The sequence below is a fragment of the Diabrotica undecimpunctata genome, chromosome 8 (assembly GCF_040954645.1).
Source record: "Diabrotica undecimpunctata isolate CICGRU chromosome 8, icDiaUnde3, whole genome shotgun sequence".
Taxonomy (NCBI): domain Eukaryota; kingdom Metazoa; phylum Arthropoda; class Insecta; order Coleoptera; family Chrysomelidae; genus Diabrotica; species Diabrotica undecimpunctata.
Window position 1 is genome coordinate 105,403,734 of NC_092810.1, and position 21,772 is coordinate 105,425,505.

A 21,772-nucleotide genomic window follows, 5' to 3' on the forward strand; every position below is an offset into this window, starting at 1 on the left:
GAAAAGGACATCTAAAGTCGACGCCAACGTAATAAAATAGTTATTTGTATAGATAGTACTTTAGATATTTGTAGGTCGGGAAAAGCCCCCATATATAAAAGGCAAAGTGCGTATGCCTGAACTTAGATGTACAATATAAATTTCCGAAATAAGCAATTTGATAAAATTACCTGATTGGGTAAGTCTTACTTCCACTTTTAGGAGTCATGTTAATCAAAGAAGGGATTTCATTTTTTTAATTATTTAAATTTGACAGTATAACCTTTAACTTGTTCTATTTCCTCCTTTAGATATCATTGTTGCACTAACCTAATTAGTTGATTAATGGCAGTAGCTTGCTCATGAGTAGAAAGCCTTCCTACTGTGCGTTGATTGGCTGATTTTAGGTTACCAACGAATCTAAGAACATATGAAGAGATGCATTTCAATTTTGAAAGAAAAGAAAATCGATTACAAAAATTATCGACGAATTCATCCAATGAAAAAAGATAAAAGAAAACTCTTCTGTTTTAACTCCATATTATGTTCGACAGAATTAGGTAAGGAGAATGATCAACTATCTTTAGTAGTGCAAAGAAACCTCGGACCCACTCACTAAGCAGGAGTTTTCAAGAAATCCTAGGAAAAAGTCCACGGGATCCATGTTCGCACTATTTAATGAAAAAGGAATATATCGCCAGCATTTTAAAGTAACCCTGTCTTAAATGTCAAAGTGTGAAATTATTTTACTTACGAAGTTTTTTCATTTATATGACTGTGAATAAATCCAATAAAGCACAACAGTCGAATCTAACCATGCATAAATTCTACTAAACGGGATAGTAAGAGTTTGCAGTAAATAAGATATTAATTTACTAAGAATTTCTGCTGCATTGAGTATTTGTATAGCATTTGTACTCTGATAGGAGACACCTTTGAGCTAAATAAAATGAGTTTTGATGACTTCGGTATCATAACAAATACACAAATAGGTATGTAACGAAGATGATTCCGGAAAAAAGGCGTCGCAAAACCCACTAAGCTCACAGAAAACAGTTCCATTTAAAGGAATAATACGAGGTATAGAAAACTAGACAGTAAAGCTAATTCAATTTTAAATTGTTTTCACCTTGAAATAATTTCCAAAGGTAGAGTTGCGGCCCTAATCTAAATAAAATAGCCAAAGGCACTAAAAAATGGTCCTCGAATATGCGAGCTATTTGACTTATATTGCGTTCGATATTTCGTTTTGTACAGGAAGCTTGAAGTGGTAGAATTTTGTAAAGGAAATTATCAGTTGATGGATTCGATCCCAGTCCTAATACCTTAAACGAAGATTGATCTAAGTCAAATGAAAGAGACAGAAAAAACTTTGACACTTGCATAGGAAGTCAAAAGTTGCCAATATAAAAAATTTTACGGGATATGAATACGGAGTATTTACCAAGAGTCAAATGACACTGAAGAATAAAGACTAAACAGAATATTTAGTAGATAGAAAGTTGAAAGCCAACTATTTTTACAATCAAAATAGCAAAACAAAACAGAAAGTTGAAAAATCAGTAAAATCAAAAGAAATTGTAGTAAAATATAAATTTAAACAAAAATGACAAACATGTGACGTTTTTAACGTTACACCTCCTTTAAGTAATTTCGTGTCGCACATTCATTGTCAAAAGTCGCGAAAAGAATGTAAAAATCAGATTTGTTGAATTTGTACTTAAAAGGCTTCAAGCATTTGTCAAAGCTAAATTATATTAGATACATAGGTAATATTTACTGCCTCCAAGACATTATACCAACCATTTAAGTCGATCCTAAATTTAATTATTATTATAATCTATAAACTAAAATGTTAGCGAATGGCAATGAAAGGGAAAAACATATTGACGGAGATTACCTTCTTAAATGGCGCGTCAGATCTTAAGAATTATTCGACTTCCAAAGACAGAAGTAACATAAAACACAGCAACGATTTCTACCAGTTTAAGTACAATGGATTCTAAATAATCTTCATGATATGATATAAAACATAAATTAATTACCAACGTGAATAATTTACGAATTTTCTTTGAAATTCTATTTTTTGTAAGCATGGATAAATCCTACAATACTTTTACAGCTGAAAATTACTTTTCTATATAATTAATTTATATTAAAAACTACATAGTAATTAAGCAGTAGTTTTTAATCAATATTGTAAATGATGTGCTATTTTGAACCTAAAACGATCTTACACAGAGGGAGAAACAGATAATTATTATCTATTTTATTCTGTTTACTCGATTAACAACAGTATTTATATACCCGAAATTTTTGTTTTCAAATGAGTTTTAAAATAAATTAAATCTACTTGAATTGCTAAGATTATAGAAAAACAAACATTAATGATTTGTAGTTCTGAAAAGAACCTTTTTTTTTAATAGTAACGTTTATAGATTTGATGACAGTATCACTGCACACATAGTTTTGTTTCGCTATCGGTATCCTTATCTAAATTAATAATGATCAGTTCAATTATATTATTATCTACATGAACATATGAATTTTCTATACTTATTACGTGTCAGACTTAATTTCTCCAACTACTTGGAAGAATATCATTGACACATTTTCTTATTAACTCTACAACAGTACTACTTAACGTTGGAGAAATATTTTGTGACCTCACGTTAGACTTCAATTCGTACCACATGTTCTCTATAGGATTAAACATACAATAATAAGGTGGAAGCCGCAGCACTGTATGTCCCATTTCCTTTGCCAATGTATCAAAAATATATACTTTTTTTATAGAAAATGCTTTTAAAACTTCTAAAAGCTCTTGTTTGGTGTAACAATCTTCAAAATACATATGATTCGTCTCCATATAATTTTGAATTTCCAATTTAGTATTATTCGAGTTTGGAGCCTTACTTAGTTGGCGACTGTGATAGCTTGCATTGTCCATTACTAACACGCTATTCTGAGAAATGTTTAGCATAAAATATTTTTTGAACCATTCATCAAAAAATTCTGCCGTTGTATCTTCATGGTAGTCGACGCAAGAGTCTTTAATATTCTTTGCAGAAAGGCACAGGTCATTTGGAACCCAACCATTTTATCCAGCATGTAAAATCGCTATTCTTTTCCTTTTATTTAACGGAGCTTTTGTCTTACATTTACTGGAGGAATCAGAAAATCCTTTAGGTCGCGTTAAATGTGTGTCAAACCATGTCTTGTCGAAGTAAATTATCGGAAGATTTTCAGAACTGAATTTTCTTTTCGAAGTTGTATACTCATAACGCCATTTTTGTAATCTATGAGATTCCATAATTGAGCTCTTAATGTAGGTATGCGTTGCTCTTCGTACATGGTATAGACTTTTCGACGTATCAAGTCCTTATCGGCTTCGTCCATACATTTGGTAGAACTGGAATCCTTACGTTTTTCCCTTATTTCTATGGGATTTAATGTAATTCTTTTTACTGTGGTCAGAGATATTTTCGTCAAATTGCATATTTCACTCGTAGCGGAAGTTATGTCAAGTCCTCTTTTAAGTAAGGTACTGTATATCCTCATCATCATCATTATTTGGCTCTACAACTCTATGTGAGTCTCGTTCACGTTTACTATTTTCCTCCATTGTTGTCGGTCCTAAGCAGCTATTTCCCATTGCTGCATTTCCATTTTGCGTAGATCACTGGCTACTGCGTCCTTCTATCTCTTTCTTGGGCGACCAACTGACCTTCTGCCATCGGGTCTTTCCCAGAATGTGGCGTTCAGGAGTCTTTCGTCACTCGATCTTAGTACGTGGCCCGCCCATCTAATTCGGTTTGCTTTAATATAGCGTACTATGTTTTCTTCTCCATATACTGTCTGGAGTTTATCATTCTGTCTTCTTCTCCATTCTTCTTTTGTCTCTTCTCTGCAAGGCCCATAGATAGGCCGCAGTATCTTTCTTTCCAGTACCACTAATTTTGTCGTTTCCCGCTGGTTTAGAGTCCATGTCTCGCTTCCATACGTTATTGTGGGACGAATTACTGTCTTGTACACTCAGGTACTGTATATAGCTTTTATAATTCGGTTTGCATCTATAGATAAATATTTTTTCTTTATCGGAACACTAGAGGAAGCACCATTATTGTTATCCCACGGACATCACATATTGATAGAAAACGTAATGAATAAAATGAGTAATACTACTTAACACTTCCCGTGATACATAAATACAAACAAATTTTATCAAGAACTCTTATTTAAATACTGGTTGGTGTTCAGTTCCATAAACTTATTATATAAATACCTGAAAACCACTTAAAAGATGATTAGCAATCCCGTCGTGCACTACCATCGAATTCTAAAAACCTTCTTATCAGTTTAGTTTTGTCAATATAAGCCTTATCTGTATTACTGAAAATATAATGAGTTTGGATTGTACGCAATTAAATTAACAATAAGAAATGAAGATTGACAAATTTTACCAGGAAACATATTTTAGTTTTACCTGAAACCCGGCCTTTTATGCTATTATCGGTTAACCCATGATGTTTGTAGTCGGTATTAATTGAAGTCAACCATTTACTGCTAAACAAACTTTAACTTAAAAGTTATACAATAATAGCTCAAAGATGGACCTATTTGGTAGGAAATAACAAAATATAGTGAAACTAGAAAGGCGTACTGGACTTAATAGAAATCTTTGTATCTTTCCAGTGGTTTATTATATTGAAATTGGGAAAGTCTCGATGGAGTACGTATAGTTCAACAAGTGATACAGCCAATATCACACATTAAAGTGTGTTACAAGAACTTACTAGAGAAATGTGATTTATGTAACAGTAGAAAAGGCCCGAAAACAAGAAGTTGTTATAAAATAACACAATATGTTTCCGGAGATCCTTTTAAATGAACTGCAGTGGATATATTCGGTCCACTTCTGATAACAGACAGAGGAAACAAGTACTTAATGTAATGGAGTTTTGTTTAAAATGGACTGAAATTGCACCCCTTCCTAATCATGAAGCGACTAGAGTAGCCGAAAAAATCGTAACACACGTCTTATCAAGACATGGACTGTCTTTAAATTTACGTTATAATCAAGGACGAAATGTTGAAATAGAAGTATGGCAAAAATTAATGCAAATCTTAGGTATTAAGAAAACTTGCACTCCATCCTCAATTGGATGGAATAATCAAAAGGCATAATAGAAATCTTTGTCAATACCTTCCAATGTTTGTCGCTGATAATCATGTCAAACATATTGGGATATTTTAATTCCCTTTATTTCTGTTAGCCTATAGAAGTTCCGAACATAAAGCAATCGGTTATTCTCCATTTTATTTTTGGAAAATTACCGTCCTGCGAAGAAGAAAGTTCGTCTCTGACGTACATCGAAAATTTGAAAAAGTCTACGGATTTGTTCATAAAAGTTTGAAGCTTCAAAGGAATAAATCTAAGACCAGGGTCGACATGCATGCTACTAATACAACTTTAGAAGGATTTGGCCCAATATGGTTATACAAACCCAGACGTAAGAAAGGACTTTGTACTAAACTTCAACGAAACTGAGGAGGCTTGTACACCATCCTGCAGAAAATAAACGATCTAATCTACCGAATTCAGATTTTAGCTAGAAGTAAACCCAAGGTAGTTCATATGGGGAAATTAGCTCCATATCACGGACCTGATTCACCCTGTTGGCTTCAATCGATTCCTGATAGTCCAGTTATTTGAGATAAATAACTATAAAGAAGGGAGAAGTGTTACAGCAGTTTCGTGAGATTTATTTCATGTAGAAAAGTCCACTAACGAAAAAGAAGACGTATTAAAAACTTCTAGAATATTCCAAATGACATAGAAAAATCTTGAAATGTCTAGCGAAATTTGGAATGTTAGAAAATGTATATAAACATTATATGCTATTGACAGTTTGAAAACAGTTGTAATAGTTGTCATTCTGTTAAAGCATTGTATATAAGTTGTATTTGAATAACGTTATTTTTAAGACGCGTAACACTTGCTCTTCCTTATTATATTTTCTTCTATTTTTTTTATAAAGTTTTTAATATGTCTATAATTTTTAGTTCTTTAGTGTATTGAAAGTTATTAACTATTTATAGTTCTTATTTTACCCTGCATAAACTTAGTATAGGTTTTTATTGTATTTAGAAACTAATATATTATAAATTTATTTACAAAAAAATCGATTGTTAAAAGAAGCTTATAAGTATGAATATCGTAGGTAATTCAACATTTTCATATTCAATAATCAGCGGTTATAATTTTAAAATAACTATTATGAACTCTTTTTCATACTCGTGTTACCCCCAGCTTTTATTATCCACGTCATTTATTACGGAAAAATCAATATTAAAGAAAAAATCAATATCAAAGCGAAATTACGCTCCGTGAAAAATATGTTTATTCTATTGTTATCGGTCAGACAGAGCGTAGTAGTTGTGGTAATTTAGAATATTTTCTCGCCAGAGAAAAGTTTTTTAAAATTCATATTAGTTATCAAAGGTTAGTAAGTTTTTTTGATTAAAATGTTAAGTATGCAATTATTTGAGCAAAATTAGATGCGTATTTATTTTGCTATGCCACGACAGTTGTTTCGAAAGCAAACATTTTTGTTTATATTTTAAAAATATATTTTATTACTTTTTAATTAATTAAAATCATTTAATAATTAAAATTTTTGTAAATAATTTAATTTTTTTTAATATATTGTAAGAAAAATGAAAGGGAAATATTAAAGTAATATTCTTAGTATTTAATTTTTTAACTATAAATAGGAAATCTATTAAACAAGTTATTTATACACAGTGGTCTTTTAAGTAATTGTACAGAAAAAAACAATAGATTATACACTTTAAAATATTACGATTTAAACCAACTTGTCTGAAATAAAATGTTGATATTAAGAAAATACAGGGTATTAAGGTTAAAATTTTTTCTCTATTTAAGTAGTCGAAATCCGACTTTTTTGAGATTGATTTTGTGCGAATTTTTCTAATGTACCAAAGAGAAAATTAAAACTGCCTTTTTCAAGCAGTGGTGTGTGAATGCGAAATGGTACAACTTTATTTGTAGTATATTCATTGCACTCTTCTTTTTAGGATTAGGGTAAGGATGCTTTATTTCGACTAGAATAGAATATGATGTCCCTGGGTAGGATTCTTTGATGCTCTTTAGGCTAGCTTTGAAGTTAGCAGCGCTGAAAAAGGCACTGTGGTAAATCGTTGTAGGCGTGTGTTGTGGAGCATCTTGAAGGTTGTTAAAATGGAGTCGATAAGTCGAATCAGTGGTGAGAGGTTCTGACTGGATGAGATGTGTCACTGTGTGACTTTTTAGAGTGTAGTGTTTGTGTTTTTGAAGGTATTTGTGACAAAGATGGAGTCTCTAGGTACTATTGGTTCTGCAAGCTATTTTTACGTCTATATTTAACTTTAGAACTAGTATATTGCACTATAATTCTGTTGTTGGACGTTAGAGTTAACGATTAGGCCTCGATGGCTTTCAAGGAGCAGTTTGGCTATGAATAGTCCAGTATAAGTGTGTGAGATGACATGGCAGTGATGGACGATACCATTTTGGTGTTACTTTGGTTCCGTTAGCCATTTAAACGTCCTCAGCCGACTCTAGAATTTGTGACGTGCACAAATATTTGGCAAAATATGCTGGCAAAGTGTGCTGACCTGGCAAAAACGAAAACTGTGTTCTCTAGTGACCATTGTTCCTGCAAGTCATTTATCGTCTACGATCAACTTCAGAACTAGTGTATTGCACCCAAATTCGTGTTATTGATCACTTGCGTTAACGGCCAGGCGTCGTCGGAATTTGATAGACAGTATCAATTATAGCCAAGTCAGGTGAGAAAATAGTTGCGGCTATTTTCTCGGGGGACCGACAGGCTATCATTGAGTAGTGAGAATGGGAAACCGCAAAAAACCAATCTCCCCCTGTCCGAGGTAAGGAAAAGGATTTAATTATGGGTAGGTTCTGTGAGCTAGCAAAGTAGCTTCGAGGATTTCACTATTAGATGTCAGCAAGCTTGCATTAGAATGGACAGAATGAAAAGTTTTTTGCGTGTTGGCTTCCGGGTTTGTACGTGACCTAAGTGAGAGTAGGAACTTTTTAGGCATTCTTGGGTTTTTGAGTGACGGCCGTTGATAATTCTGAGAGTAAAATTCCTTTTGAGACTGTTTCTTTTATCGATAACTGTAGCAACATTTGAGATTTTATGAATTTCACGGGAAGAGAATTTCTAGGGTTTGTTATTTACACTACGCAGTATTCTGCGTTCAGCACTGTAGAATATCCGACTGTCTATCCTTTTATGTCATTTACCTTTAACCGTTGCCTGTATTGTTTGTTAAAAAAAGTCGCTATGAAGGGCACCTTAGCGTGTGTCCTTGTTCAATCCTTTTTGTACAGTCACCAAAAGTGTTTTCAATGGGAAGGTTAGGAAACTGAGTGACAACGACATGGGAAATTGTCTGATATAAATTTAAAGGAAGTATAAAAATTATTTGTTTTATCTGCTTTACTTATCCAACCAATCGTCTGACTAAATAGGTCTTGAACCTAAGGTCAAAAAAAAGTTGAAATTTTATAAATTTTATTTTTCCCTGTAACGTTAATTTTTGTGGTCATTATGTAAAAAAATTATAGCTGGGGCCTTTTGAGTATGAGGAATTATAATTTGATACATACTTTGATGAAACTTATAGAGAATGCCACATATGTGGCATAAATTTGCGATAAACTTTTTTGCTCTTTAAGTTAAGCAATTTGTTTCAAAAAATATTAAAAATAAATTATTTCAACAAAAAAAAGATTGCTCTGGATAACTTCAAAACTTACTAGTTTTCGAGATAATCGCATTTTTCAAATCAGCTGCATAACTCTGATTTAACGCACTAACTTCAGGCAACGAAGGAAAATTAGACAAAAACATCATACTTCAGAGTTTTGGTATAAAATAGCTTTAAGTAAAGGTAATAGTTTCCGAAATATTAAATAAAAAGCTAATATTTTTTACTTACATCAGTAGGATATCTAATATAGTGTTATAGGATTTGACATCAAACATTAAATTAAAGTCAGAATAAAATACATACATTTTATATACAAACCAAATTATGAAATAGTTAAACTGAATGAATTTAAACTTTTTGCAAAATTATGTCTTCCATATGATCGCCAATTTCTTTAATGCATTTATGAATACGTTCCATACAAGATCATCTTATATTAAATAGCCTCATTGGTTTAAAATAAATTGCTACAGTATTTATGTCTTCCCAAAGTTGGTTGCGAGTGTTTATATTCTTGTAGACACATTATGTAATTGCGCCCCATACAAACATTAAATTAAAGTCAGAATAAAATACATACATTTTATATACAAACCAAATTAAGAAATAGTTAAACTGAATGAATTTAAACTTTTTGCAAAATTATGTCTTCGATATGATCACCAATTTCTTTAATGCATTTATGAATACGTTCCATACAAGATCATCTTATATTAAATAGCCTCATTGGTTTAAAATAAATTGCTACAGTATTTATGTCTTCCCAAAGTTGGTTGCGAGTGTTTATATTCTTGTAGACACATTATGTAATTGCGCCCCATACAAACATTAAATTAAAGTCAGAATAAAATACATACATTTTATATACAAACCAAATTAAGAAATAGTTAAACTGAATGAATTTAAACTTTTTGCAAAATTATGTCTTCGATATGATCACCAATTTCTTTAATGCATTTATGAATACGTTCCATACAAGATCATCTTATATTAAATAGCCTCATTGGTTTAAAATAAATTGCTACAGTATTTTTGTCTTCCCAAAGTTGGTTGCGAGTGTTTATATTCTTGTAGACACATTATGTAATTGCGCCCCATACACTAAAATCGAGCAGATTAGATCCTGGACTACGTGGTGGCCAAAGAAAATGACTACCACGACCAATCCAGCGTGCACGAAAATTGGTATTTAAGAATGCTCTCACTGCCCTCTTATTATGTGGAGGTGCACCATCTTGCATAAATCTAATATTTTTCCTTAAATTTAATAGCCATTCTTCCAAAAAATCAATAAAATCGTTTCATAAAAAATGTAAATGGTTCTCACCATTCAAAGTACGAGGTAAATCCTATGGCCCTAAAAGTAATTACCAATGTTTTCACAAATACGTTTATTTTAAATTCGCGTTGAAAATACCTTTCTTTCTTAACATAAGGATTTTCTGTGTCGATAAAATGATTATTTCTTAAATTAAAAAAGCATGCCGTGTAAATGTAGCTTCGTCCGTAAATTATATTTTATCGAAGAAGGAGCGGTCAAGATTTTGGCGACTTTGGATATGATTTGCAAATCTGCATCTTAAAGGCAAACCTACGGGCAGTAAATTTTGCATTGGTGTAAAACGGTAAGGATGATAATTGCTTACGGTGTAGGATTTTTAAAACTGAAGTTTTGGTAATTTTTAAAGCTGAAAATAAACGTCGGCGTCATGTACTTACATACGAATCATAGTCCACACGAACCATTACTTCATCTATAATCAGACGTAATGATTTTCCGTTGGCCTAAGTTGTTACGTTTAGGACAAATGCTATTGCGTGCCTTAGTCTGTGGACCAATGAGCACGTCAATGCGCATCGCCCCGCCTTTCTACCTCACATTCAATTTACGATTGGCCGATGGACTTGGAAATGCAAATACTGATACGAAATAAAGTGTATAAAAAGGGTGCACTTTCCAACCCATGGTTAGTGAAGCCTAGCCTTACTCCGGCTCGCATGTAGGGTGTGCTACACTTGGAGGCCTCCTTCACGGGGCTCTGCTCCCTGCTTGTCTAGAGACTCTTTTGTTAAGACCCTTTTCGACCACAAAACTGAGTTTTATTTTAATTAAGATGGAAACGCAGAGGCAACTTCGGATTGACTAACCGAAGCCCTCTGTAGATCACCTAGAGAGCTTATATGGAGGTATTTCTAGTGTAGACCCTAACCTCCATATGGTGACACGAAATGAACCATTTTTGCCTAAATTCCGAAATATATTGTTAAAAGTTCGGTGATTGGGTTGAAACCTATTTGGGCATCTTCTTAAATACTCCCTTTTTGCTTTACTTCCATTAAAATATTGCTGAAAATAAATAGCAATCAAAACTCATATCGATATTAGAAAAGTTAGTGTGCTTCGGAATTCTCTGATTTTTATTAATAAACTAAAATATACTAGATTTTGCACAAGTCACTGATTATTCGAAACAAGACTTATTTGTAGTTGTCAAAATCTTTGTGACATCAGCCTGCTTTATTAGGATTTTCCCTAACGCATTAAACCAGATTGAAGAGTCTTATCATGACATCAAAACTAGCTTCATATCAAAATCAAAACATATCACATCAAAATATAACCATCATTAAGCTGTTTTTATAAGAATAAACTATTAGTTATGCTTATCCAAAGATATTCAGTGCCTTAACGCGCAAATATCCCAACTAAGAACTATTATGCAGCTGATTGTTAAAATTCGATTATGTTAAAAACTGTTGAATTTTTAAGTTATCAACAGGTACTTATAAATTTTTTATTGAAAGAGTATATCTTTAATATTTTTTTGGCACAAATAATGCTAATTTGAAGAGCAAAAAAATTAAGCGCAAACGTATGTGGCGTCTGCTATCAGCTACATCAAAGTATGTATCAATTTATAATTCCTCATTCTCAAAAGCCTACAGTAATAAATTTTTATACGTAAATGTCCACAAATATAAAAGTTATAGCGAAAAATAAAATTTTAAATTTCAACTTTAACACCCTGTATCTTTCTTAATATCAAAATTTTATTAACGCAAATTGGCTGAAATTATAAAAGTTTAAAGTGTAGAGTCTATTGTTTCTTTTTGTATAATTACTTAATAACCACCCTGTAGTGTTTATAGAATTGGAGTTTATGTAATAAAAACTATTTTTTAATAATAAATCAACAACTTTGTTTTTAAATTTTCAAAGAATATCGCCAACTTGACATTTTTAACAACAGCTTCCTCAGAAGAAGAATTTAAACTATTTTATTGTACAAAAAAATATGCAATACTACCTAATGGATGATTTTATTACTGACTTCTCTATCTAGCTAAATCTCATTAGACTGAACAGTAAAAACCTGGTAATATGTGATTGTTCGCTTATCCTCGAAAATCCTAACGGTTAAATTCAGTGGAATCTCTATTTCAAAAATATCTTTCTTTACGAAAACAAAATCCATTCACGAAGAATATTCTAAACGTCATCTTGTACTAGAGTTGAGCTTTATACAGTCTGTCCCAAACCCTTCTTTTAGTGCGTCACTAATTTTGACGTCATATAGGATTTTAAGAATGTCTAGAATTATTGCATGACATTTTAGTTAAATCTGACAGTTGCAGGATTGTAATCGGCTAAATGTCAAAAGATTATTTTTTTAAAATGTGAAGTAAAAACTTTAAGAATTCAATTTTTTTTTACTTTACATATTAGAGGTCCCGTCCTGTATAAAAATTTTTATTGCGCATTCTATTGGAACGGCATTTTGTCATAATTGCTATTCTATACATTCCAAAGAAAGTGCTTAATTAGCTAAGATTTATTTATGGATTTATTATTATTTATTATGGAATTGGAATGTTTGTTTATTTAAAATAATGCTTCCTCCTATAGAATCTTATAAGAGTTGACTGCGAGATAAAAAAATTTACTGGCAATTGCAAGGCATCAAAGCAAACATTCCTGTGATAAAATAGCATCGATTGAAATCAGTCATATTCGGATAAGTAATTTTCGGAAAGTTTCTGTGGCAGCCATTAGTTTAATTTTGTGAAGATTTGTCATAAAATCGTGAAAATAGTTTAAATAGTGAGTTATTCTACTAGATTGGGTGTGCAAATGAAAGAGTGTTATGAAGTTTAGGTAAAAAAACAATGGACAGTTTAAATAGTAAAGCAGTTGATTTTTGAGTTAATCTACCAGTTTCGGTATGCAGATGAAATAGTGTTAATGGAGTTTAGTTAAAAAACAAGATACCGAATGTAAGTTTATGTAAATAGTTTAAATAGTGAAGCAGTCGATTTTTGAGTTAATCTACCAGTTTCGGTATGCAGATGAAATAGTGTTAATGGAGTTTAGTTAAAAAACAAGATACCGAATGTAAGTTTACCTTCTTTTTTTATGAATAACAAAAATAAATATTATATTTCAAATAATCCACAATCCGATTCAGAACCTAATTCATTAAAATCAATGATTACAGGGGATATGTGGCTGGCATCAATTATATCTTATATTTTAATAAAATGTGGTTCTAAAAAGAACCGTTTTAATACATATGAATATCTTCTAATTGAAAATAATTTAATAATTTTAATATTAGGCTTTGTTCTTTCTCGGTATATCTCGGCATATTTAAAATATTTTTATGACAATAAATACAAAATTAAATTTTCACTGTAAAATGTCTGAAAATACTAACCTGGAATGACAATTATCATTTTATCAGTTGACATTATCATAGTACTGTCACTATTGAGACCATCTGCGTCAAATTATATTTATGCGCATCATTGATTGGATATCTATTTAGCGCATTCTAAACTCCAACCAATTATATATCCGTAAGTAGAATTCGCTTTAATATGCAAATACCCGTGAACGATACATAATTTTCTAAGTTCTATGTATAATAATCACAGACTTACGTTTTTTTCTGTCACTTCTAGCTTAATGCGTTAGAGAGAATTTGATCAACTATGACGCACTGAAAGAAGGGTTTGGGATGAACTGTACCTACTTACAACTGGGACACTCGCCCCCTGTGGTAAAAAGTCTTGGGTCTATACAATAAAGCGAGCGGGCGGTCCTCTATTCAATGCGGTTATGGGGTAATTAGAATAATACGAGTATACCAGAGTAATATTATTTATTGAATCATTAATTTACAACTTAGCAAAGGTAAGTTGTAATTGTCCTGTAAATCATAACAGTCAAATCGAAGACAAACTTTTAAAAAATTTATTACAAAATAATGTATAACAAGATATTTTGAGGTCACAAGTATTGCTGAATTCGTTTTTTTATATTTTATATTTTCTTTTGTTTTTATTTTGTTACTTTTTTTACTTTTTTACAAAAAACGCGATTATTTCTATGATTATTAATGATACTAGTATTAAAAAAATAGATTTTTGGAAGAAAATTATTTTTCACGAATTGTTTAAAAAAAACTAGACTATTTATTAATTAATTAATATATAAACAAATTACATATTTTTTGTAATGTACGTAAAAAATACATACAAATTAAAAAAGCATGATCAAAATCCATTGAGTAGATCCGGAGATATAGAAAATTTTATTAGTTTAAAATTGTTTGTTCGGTATTTAAACTCCATGGATTTGTAGGTTCTTTCTAGTCAGCACTTGAACTACATTTTTGAAAATTCGTAAAGGGTCCTGTAAACGTACAATGTCTGTGCAAATTTTTTAACAAAAAATACAAATCCCATTCTTTAACATGGCGTCAATGAGGTTCCTTAATTATTATAATCACATTAGCTGTGAATTAACAAAAAAACATGGCTAACTTTGGTCCAAATTAACCTAGGCCAAATTTTTTTATTTGAAAATTCGGGTGAAAATACTAGGTTTTCGAATGTAAAAAAAAATTTTCTAAAGACAATGTTTTTAAAGTTATTCTAAATGTTTATAAACTACATAATTTCAAAAATTTGGCATCAGGATTTTTGACTATAATAAATCATTTTTTTATCTTTTTTAATACATATATTGATAGTATAAGTCGTTTGCTTTCATTTGTAACCCACAGCATTATCTATCTTAATAACTTTCAAACTAATTAATATATCGGTCCAAAATTTTGAGGGTTTGTTAAGTACGCCAATACCCAACTTCGGGTGGAACTCTAAAGTTTAAAGTTTAAGTTTACTAAAAGTTTTTAACAAATATCAATCGTCACTTATTTTGCAGTTTGCGAAGCAACAAATTGACTTTTCAACTTTCAAAAATCGGCATTTTAAAGCTTTGTCGATATTTTAAAAAATAAAATTTTGTAATTTTATGTCAAGAATTTGGCTTTCTAATAGAGCGCAAAAAATCTAAAAAATCGCGTTTTTTGCATTAAATTGTTAATCATTAAAAACGGCTCCGAACTTTAGGCAGCAAACAGGTAGGTTTTCTTCTTATAGGTCTACAATAACTAAAAAAGTTGTCAGCTACCTGGATTATTAAGTGTCTCGAGAAAATCCTTATTACCCTGGTCTAATATGACTGGACATGTAAGTGACGAAACAAACTTCATATATTATGTAAACCTTACTAACAAAAACGTTCAAAATAAATATTCCAATAAATATAAATCATCAAATACTGCAAAATATTTGAGTATTGTCCAATAAATATAAATAATCAAATTCCATATTCAAATACTGCAAAATATTTGGGTATTACTCTGAGCTCATGTAAAGAAGAAAAGAAAATAATAATTCTGATTGAAATACAAAAAGATGTACTGGCTGATTGACCAAGATTCTACGCTGTTTCTACAAATAAATTATTATTATATAAGCAAATACTGAAACAAGAGTATTATTATAAAAACAGTATAAACATTTAGAAGGAAAATTTCACAAATCAACAGAAAATATTTCTACGCATATAAAAATTTATTCAAATTATAGGTACTTACTGCTTATTTATATAAAATTTCCTCAATCGTCGTCGACTTTTTCGTCCGGAACATAAACGTCTTCGTGAACTGCCCATTTCAAACACAATAAACACACTTGTTTGTCAAAAGTCAGAATAAGCCGTAATAAGCCCCCTTTCAGACGAGGATACTGTATCCGAGATACGCGTATCCGAGACGCAGATATTACATAGACTCAAATGGAGCTTTTCAGACGGGACGCGCGAGGGATACAGTATGCGAGATACCGAATTCAGTATCTCGGACCCTCCTGTCGCCGACGACTGAATGCGTATCCCAGATACAGAAGAAACATTACGTTAAATGAACGCTTTCAGACACGAATACTTTTGCACCACATTCCATAGACGCGCGATTTTCTGTCGAATAATTGTGAATAAGCAACGAAAGAAAGACGGTGTTTTCTGAATATAGCTATACGTTCCCTTGGTTTCTCTTAATTCTACAATAGGATGAACCCACAAATTACGTCGTCTTTTCAGTTTCTTTTTCTTTTTATTTAATATTTACCACAGCATAACATACTCTTCTACATCCATACTCCAAAAATATAACCGCACTGCACTGCTACTATTTTCATACTGACGAGCATGCCCGTGAATCCGATACAGTCGCCATCGAAAATTCTGTATCTCGCATACAGTATCTCGCATACAGTATCCTCGTCTGAAAGCCCTCTAATGTTATTCAACATTATTTATAACCCTCCCCCGAGAGGGTGTATACTTCTTACCTACCTGTCGGCGAGAATCCAGAACCTATCGACAAGGACAGCCTGTGCTGACCGAAAGAGAGTTACATTTAGCAGAACTTTGAGATTTTTTAAAAAGTTTATACAAAATTGCTGCTTTGTGTTACACTTTATGTTAAAAATAAAAAACAGATTCGGAAAGTTGGTCAAATTCTGTAGTGCCCTATTTCAAAAAAAAAATTTACGTTTATTTTAACCAACAATATTTAAAAAAAAAATATTGTTTAAACAATTTATTAATTAACAACCAAATAGTGCACTAGAACTTTTTAAGACCTTTCCTATAAAAAAAGAATCATCTCAATATCTGCCATAGTTTTTGCGTTATTTGATATAAACTTTTACATTAGAATTTAGCTATGCCCAGAATCGTGAGGAACGGCCTTAAATATAAAATCTTATTGAACATTTTTAAAACAAATTTATCTTGTTATTAATATTTATTGTAAATCAAATTTCTTACTTATTTGTCTTTTATGTAAAATTTTGGTTTTAGTTGAATTCCTAACTTTTATCAACTGGTTGGCTTTTGTTGAGTTAGTTTTACTGTTGACAAAGGTAGTTGTATTTCGATATCTATTCCGATATCCATTTTTTTTAAATTCCTTCTATCTGGCCGATTTATGTTTTCGGAGATAAAATACAAGAAGTTGTATATAATTTCAAGTAATCTGTCTGGTATATTTTCGAAAGTATACATAGATTAGAAATTTTAAAGAACAAATAACAAAATATTGAGCAAGTTTTTTTAACTTTAAAACTAACTCAACCAAATTCAACAACTTGGATATTTGCCAAAGGCAAAAACAAATAAAAAATTGGCCAGACAGAATGACGGTATTAGATTTTTGTTTTGATACAGTGCAGCAACAACCGCTGATACGTATTTCGACCTTCTTAGGTCTCTTCAGAACGGTATAGTCACTACTCATATAGCGGTACAGTGACAGTACAGGTACAGGAACGGTATAGTGACTATACCGTTCTGAAGAGACCTAAGAAGGTCGAAATACGTATCAGCGGTTGTTGCTGCACTGTATCAAAACAAAAATCTAATACCGTCATTCTGTTTTGTTATTTACTTCGTTGGAAGTACGAGAAACTGAATTCACTACGAATTTTGACTAGGATGAACGGCTTGTGGAATGCAATTTTAGATTCCCTTGCCGAGTAATTCATCCAGCTGTTTGTTTCGCAAATTTTAGGAAACACAGTGGTTTAGATTTGAATTCGGTTTCGCTAAGTAGAAATCGTTTGATTTCTCTTTTTGAAATAAAAAATTATATTCACTAGAAATATTAGAAATTAGTATTAGTTTTAAAAAATATAGATTACATTCTAAACGAACAAATGTATAATAAAAGGGTTAAAGTTTGTTTAGCAGTAAATGGTTGACTTCAATTAGTACCGTCTATAAACATCCTGGGTTAACCGATAATAGTATAAAAGGCTTTCAGGTAAAATTTAAATATGTTTCCTTTTTCCTTTTTTCGAAGGTTTTTCGAATTCGATGGTAGTGCGCGACGGATTTGCTAATCACCTTTTAAGTGGTTTTCAGGTATTTATATAATAAGTTTATGGAACTGAACACCAACCAGTATTTAACTACGAGTTCTTGATAAAATTTGTTTGTCTTTATGTATCACGGGAAGTGTTAAGTAGTATTACTCATTTTATTCATTACGTTTTCTATCATTATGTGGCGTCCGTGGGATAATAATAATGGGCCTTCTTCTAGTGTTCCGGTAAAGAAGAAACATTTATCTGTAGATGCAAAGAAAATTGTAAAAATTATATACAGTACCTTACTTAAAAGAGGACTTGACACAGTTTCCGCTACGAGTGAAATATGCTATTTGACGAAAATACCTCTGACCAGAGTAAAAAAATTACATCAAATCCCATAGAAACAAGAAAAAAATATAAAGATTCCTGTTCCACCAAATGTATGGACGAAGCCAATAAGGACATAAGGAAATGTTGAAAAGTCTATACCATGTACGAAGAGCAACGCGTACCTACATTAAGAGCTCTGAAGCAACGGCTCAATGTTGACGTAACCCAAATAAGCTGTAGCCTCACGAGCTCATGGAAAATTTTGAAAAGTATGGGCTTTCGATATCTTATAATTGACAAAAGACAAGTAATTATGGAATCTCATAGATTACAAAAATGGCGTTATAAGTATATAACTTCGATAGGAAAATTCCGTTCCGAAAATCGTCCGATAATTTACCTCGACGATACATGATTTGACACACATTCAACGCGACCTAAAAGATTCGCCAAATCCTCCGGTAAATGTAAGACAAAAGCTCCGTCAAATCAAGGGAAAAGAATAACGATTTTACATGCTGAATCAGAAAACGGTTGGGTTCCAAATACCCTGTGGCTTTCTGTCAAGAAAATTAAAGACTCCTGCGTCGACTACCATGAAGATGTTTAAAAATAATCTTATGCCGAACATTCCTCAGAATAGCGTAATAGTAATGGGCAATGCAAGCTATCACAGTCGCCAACTAAGCAAGGGTCCAAACTCGACTAAATTGGAAATTCAAAATTACATGGAGACGAATGATATGTATTTTGAAGAATGTTACACCAAGCAAGAGCTTTTAGAAGTTTTAAAGGCATTTTCTATAATAAAAATATATACAATAGGGCCAGTGCTACGCTTCAATCGCCTATTATTACCTCTAATTTTAACCAAGGTACACATTTTATTCACGCAGAGTTGACCTGGAGTCTAAATCCGGCGCAAAAATTATTTTGCAGATTAAAATATTTACTTTAAAGTTTCTTTTCTGAAGGAGCTTATCTTAAAGCAAAACTTTTCAGGTTGACCATATAAGGTGCAAATTAAAAAAAAACAATGTTGTTCCTTTATGTCAAGTTATTTATACAGTGTGAGTTTTTAGTTCGACATTGGTCGATAATTCCATTATGATAGAGAATATCCAAAAAATATTTTCTTCTTTTTGCGTAGATATGACTCTGTTTGTTTTTCAATGAGCCCCCAGTAAGTTGTCGTTTCATCGTCTTCGCGGTCTTCCTGATGATCGTCTTTGTAATGAGGAACCGTCTCTCGCCATCTTTACTACTTCGACATAAATATGCCGGTTGTATTCTAATGATTTCTCTTGCACTTTCCTCATTATAAATATAGCGTCAATGCATAATTAAAAACCTTGCTGTTCTTCTACTAGAGTTATAATTTCATTCAATTTATTTGTTATCACTTTCGTTATTAATTTAATTGTATTTTGAGAACGATTTCCGAAGTGGAAATTGAAACGTCAATAAACGTACTTTAACCTTTAATTGTGGCTTATTCCCATTTAAATAGTAATTAATTTAAGTGTTGTGATTAATAAATTAATTTCACTGTAATTCTCTGCTTGATCTTCATTCTTGTGTGAGGTATTGTGTTTTGTTATTTATTTTTTGAATAAGCTTTAATAGTTTCTTGGTCACATCTAGTCCTCCGTACTTTAGGAGTTCATTTAGAATTTTGTTCTTTCCTGATAATTTTCTTTTTTTTTAATTTCTTTAACGCTTTCTCTATCTCTCTTTCCTCAAGTTTATTTCTTAATTTGTATTCACTTCTGGTGTTGTTGGGTTATTATCGTCACCTTTCGTAAATAGAGATCAAAAGTAGTCTGCCCATGTTTTTTTCTGCATGTGTTTCATTTTTATTAGTTGGTTTATCTATTTTCTTTGTCTTCTGATCATTCTCCATTTATTTCTTTTTGTGTTCCCTAGTCGTATTCCATCTGCTTGAAGAAGCTCTGCCAGTATTCCCTTTTTATTTGTCAAACTAAAATATTCGTTTTATTTCTGATTCGTTTATGGTGGTTGTATGCTTGTTATATTTGTTATGTTCTGTATTGTAAAAAGGCCTTCTTCTTTTCTTAACATTTTGTCTTGAATACAAAACAGTTATAAAAAAAAAAGTAGAAAATAATATACTCAGGCTTGGAAAATATGCCAAATTCTACAGGGTGATCAATTACTACGTGATGAAGCAGACATATAATTTTTTAAATAGGACATCCTGTATATTTTCTCATATTGAGATTTCTTTCATAATCCCTGTTCTTACAATATGAAGTTTCACACTACTGTACAGGGTATTTAACAACTTATGACCATTTTTATTTGGATATTGCTATGAAATAAACACCCTGTATATATAAAAGGACTATCATTATCATCATTGGTGCTACAGCCCTATAAAAGAGCCTCGACCTTCCCAAGTCTATTACACCAGTCAGTTCTATCCATTGCCAACTGTTGCCAGTTTGCTGCGCCTATTTGTCTACCATCCTCATCTACACCATCCCTCCATCTGAGTGTTGGCCTACCCCTACTTCTACTTCCCACAGATTGTGACATAAGGATTCTTCTAGGAGGGTTGTTCTGCTGTGATCTTGCCAGATGTCCTGCCCATCTTAGTCTTCCTATTTATATAAAGGATACTACGTCTTTACCACCAAATATATGTTTATATCTGTGATATATCTGTTGTAGTGAAGTTGTACCTCCTTCTCCAAACATCATTTTCACAGATGCCACCGAATATTCTTCTCAGGATCCTTCGTTCAAATATAAGCAGGAGATTTTCATCTGCCTTGGAAATCGTCCATTTCTCCGACCCATATGTCAACACTGGTTGTATAAGGGTTTTGTATATGGTTATTTTTGTTTTTTGGCTTAAGTTTCTGCTTCTCATATGTCTACTCAGTCCAAAATAGCATTTTTTTGCTAGTATTATTCTTCGCTTGATTTCTTCCGTCATGACGTTCTCCTTGGTGATCAGGGAGCCTAAGTATGTGAATTTGTCCATCACTTCAAAGGTAGAGTTATCAACCGTGAATTGGTGGCCGATGTTTCTGGCTCTATTGTGTGGTGTTGATGCAATTATCTTAGTTTTCTCCTTATTTAGTTGCAGGCCCATAGTTTTTGCGGCGTTTGACAAGGTGGTAGGCATTTCTTCTAGCCTGCGTGTTGTGCGGGCAACTAGGTCAACATCATCCTCATATGCCAAAATTTTGGATGATTTATTAAAAATGTTTCCTCTGTTGTCTATTTGGGCATCCCTGACCGCCTTTTCCAGAGCTATGTTGAAAAGGAGACACGCCAGCGCATCTCCCTGTCGCAGCCCAACATGCCTTTCAATGCCTTTGATTGTTCGCTCTGTATTTCGACCTGTGATTGTTCGCCCTGTATTTCGAATAGAAGGAGTATATAAATAATTATTTATATAAGATAA

At 32.1% G+C, this 21,772-nt stretch overlaps 1 protein-coding gene across 1 annotated transcript in view; it reads left to right on the top strand.

Annotated features, from left to right (window-relative positions):
• The first annotated feature begins 6,395 nt into the window (after nucleotides 1–6,395).
• The window catches only part of LOC140447814 (WD repeat, SAM and U-box domain-containing protein 1-like), a 156,832-nt gene continuing 141,455 nt past the window's right edge, over nucleotides 6,396–21,772 (top strand). The window contains exon 1 of the mRNA XM_072540687.1: nucleotides 6,396–6,484. The gene's annotated coding sequence lies outside the window, so the exon portion shown is untranslated. The remainder of the gene's footprint in view (nucleotides 6,485–21,772) is intronic.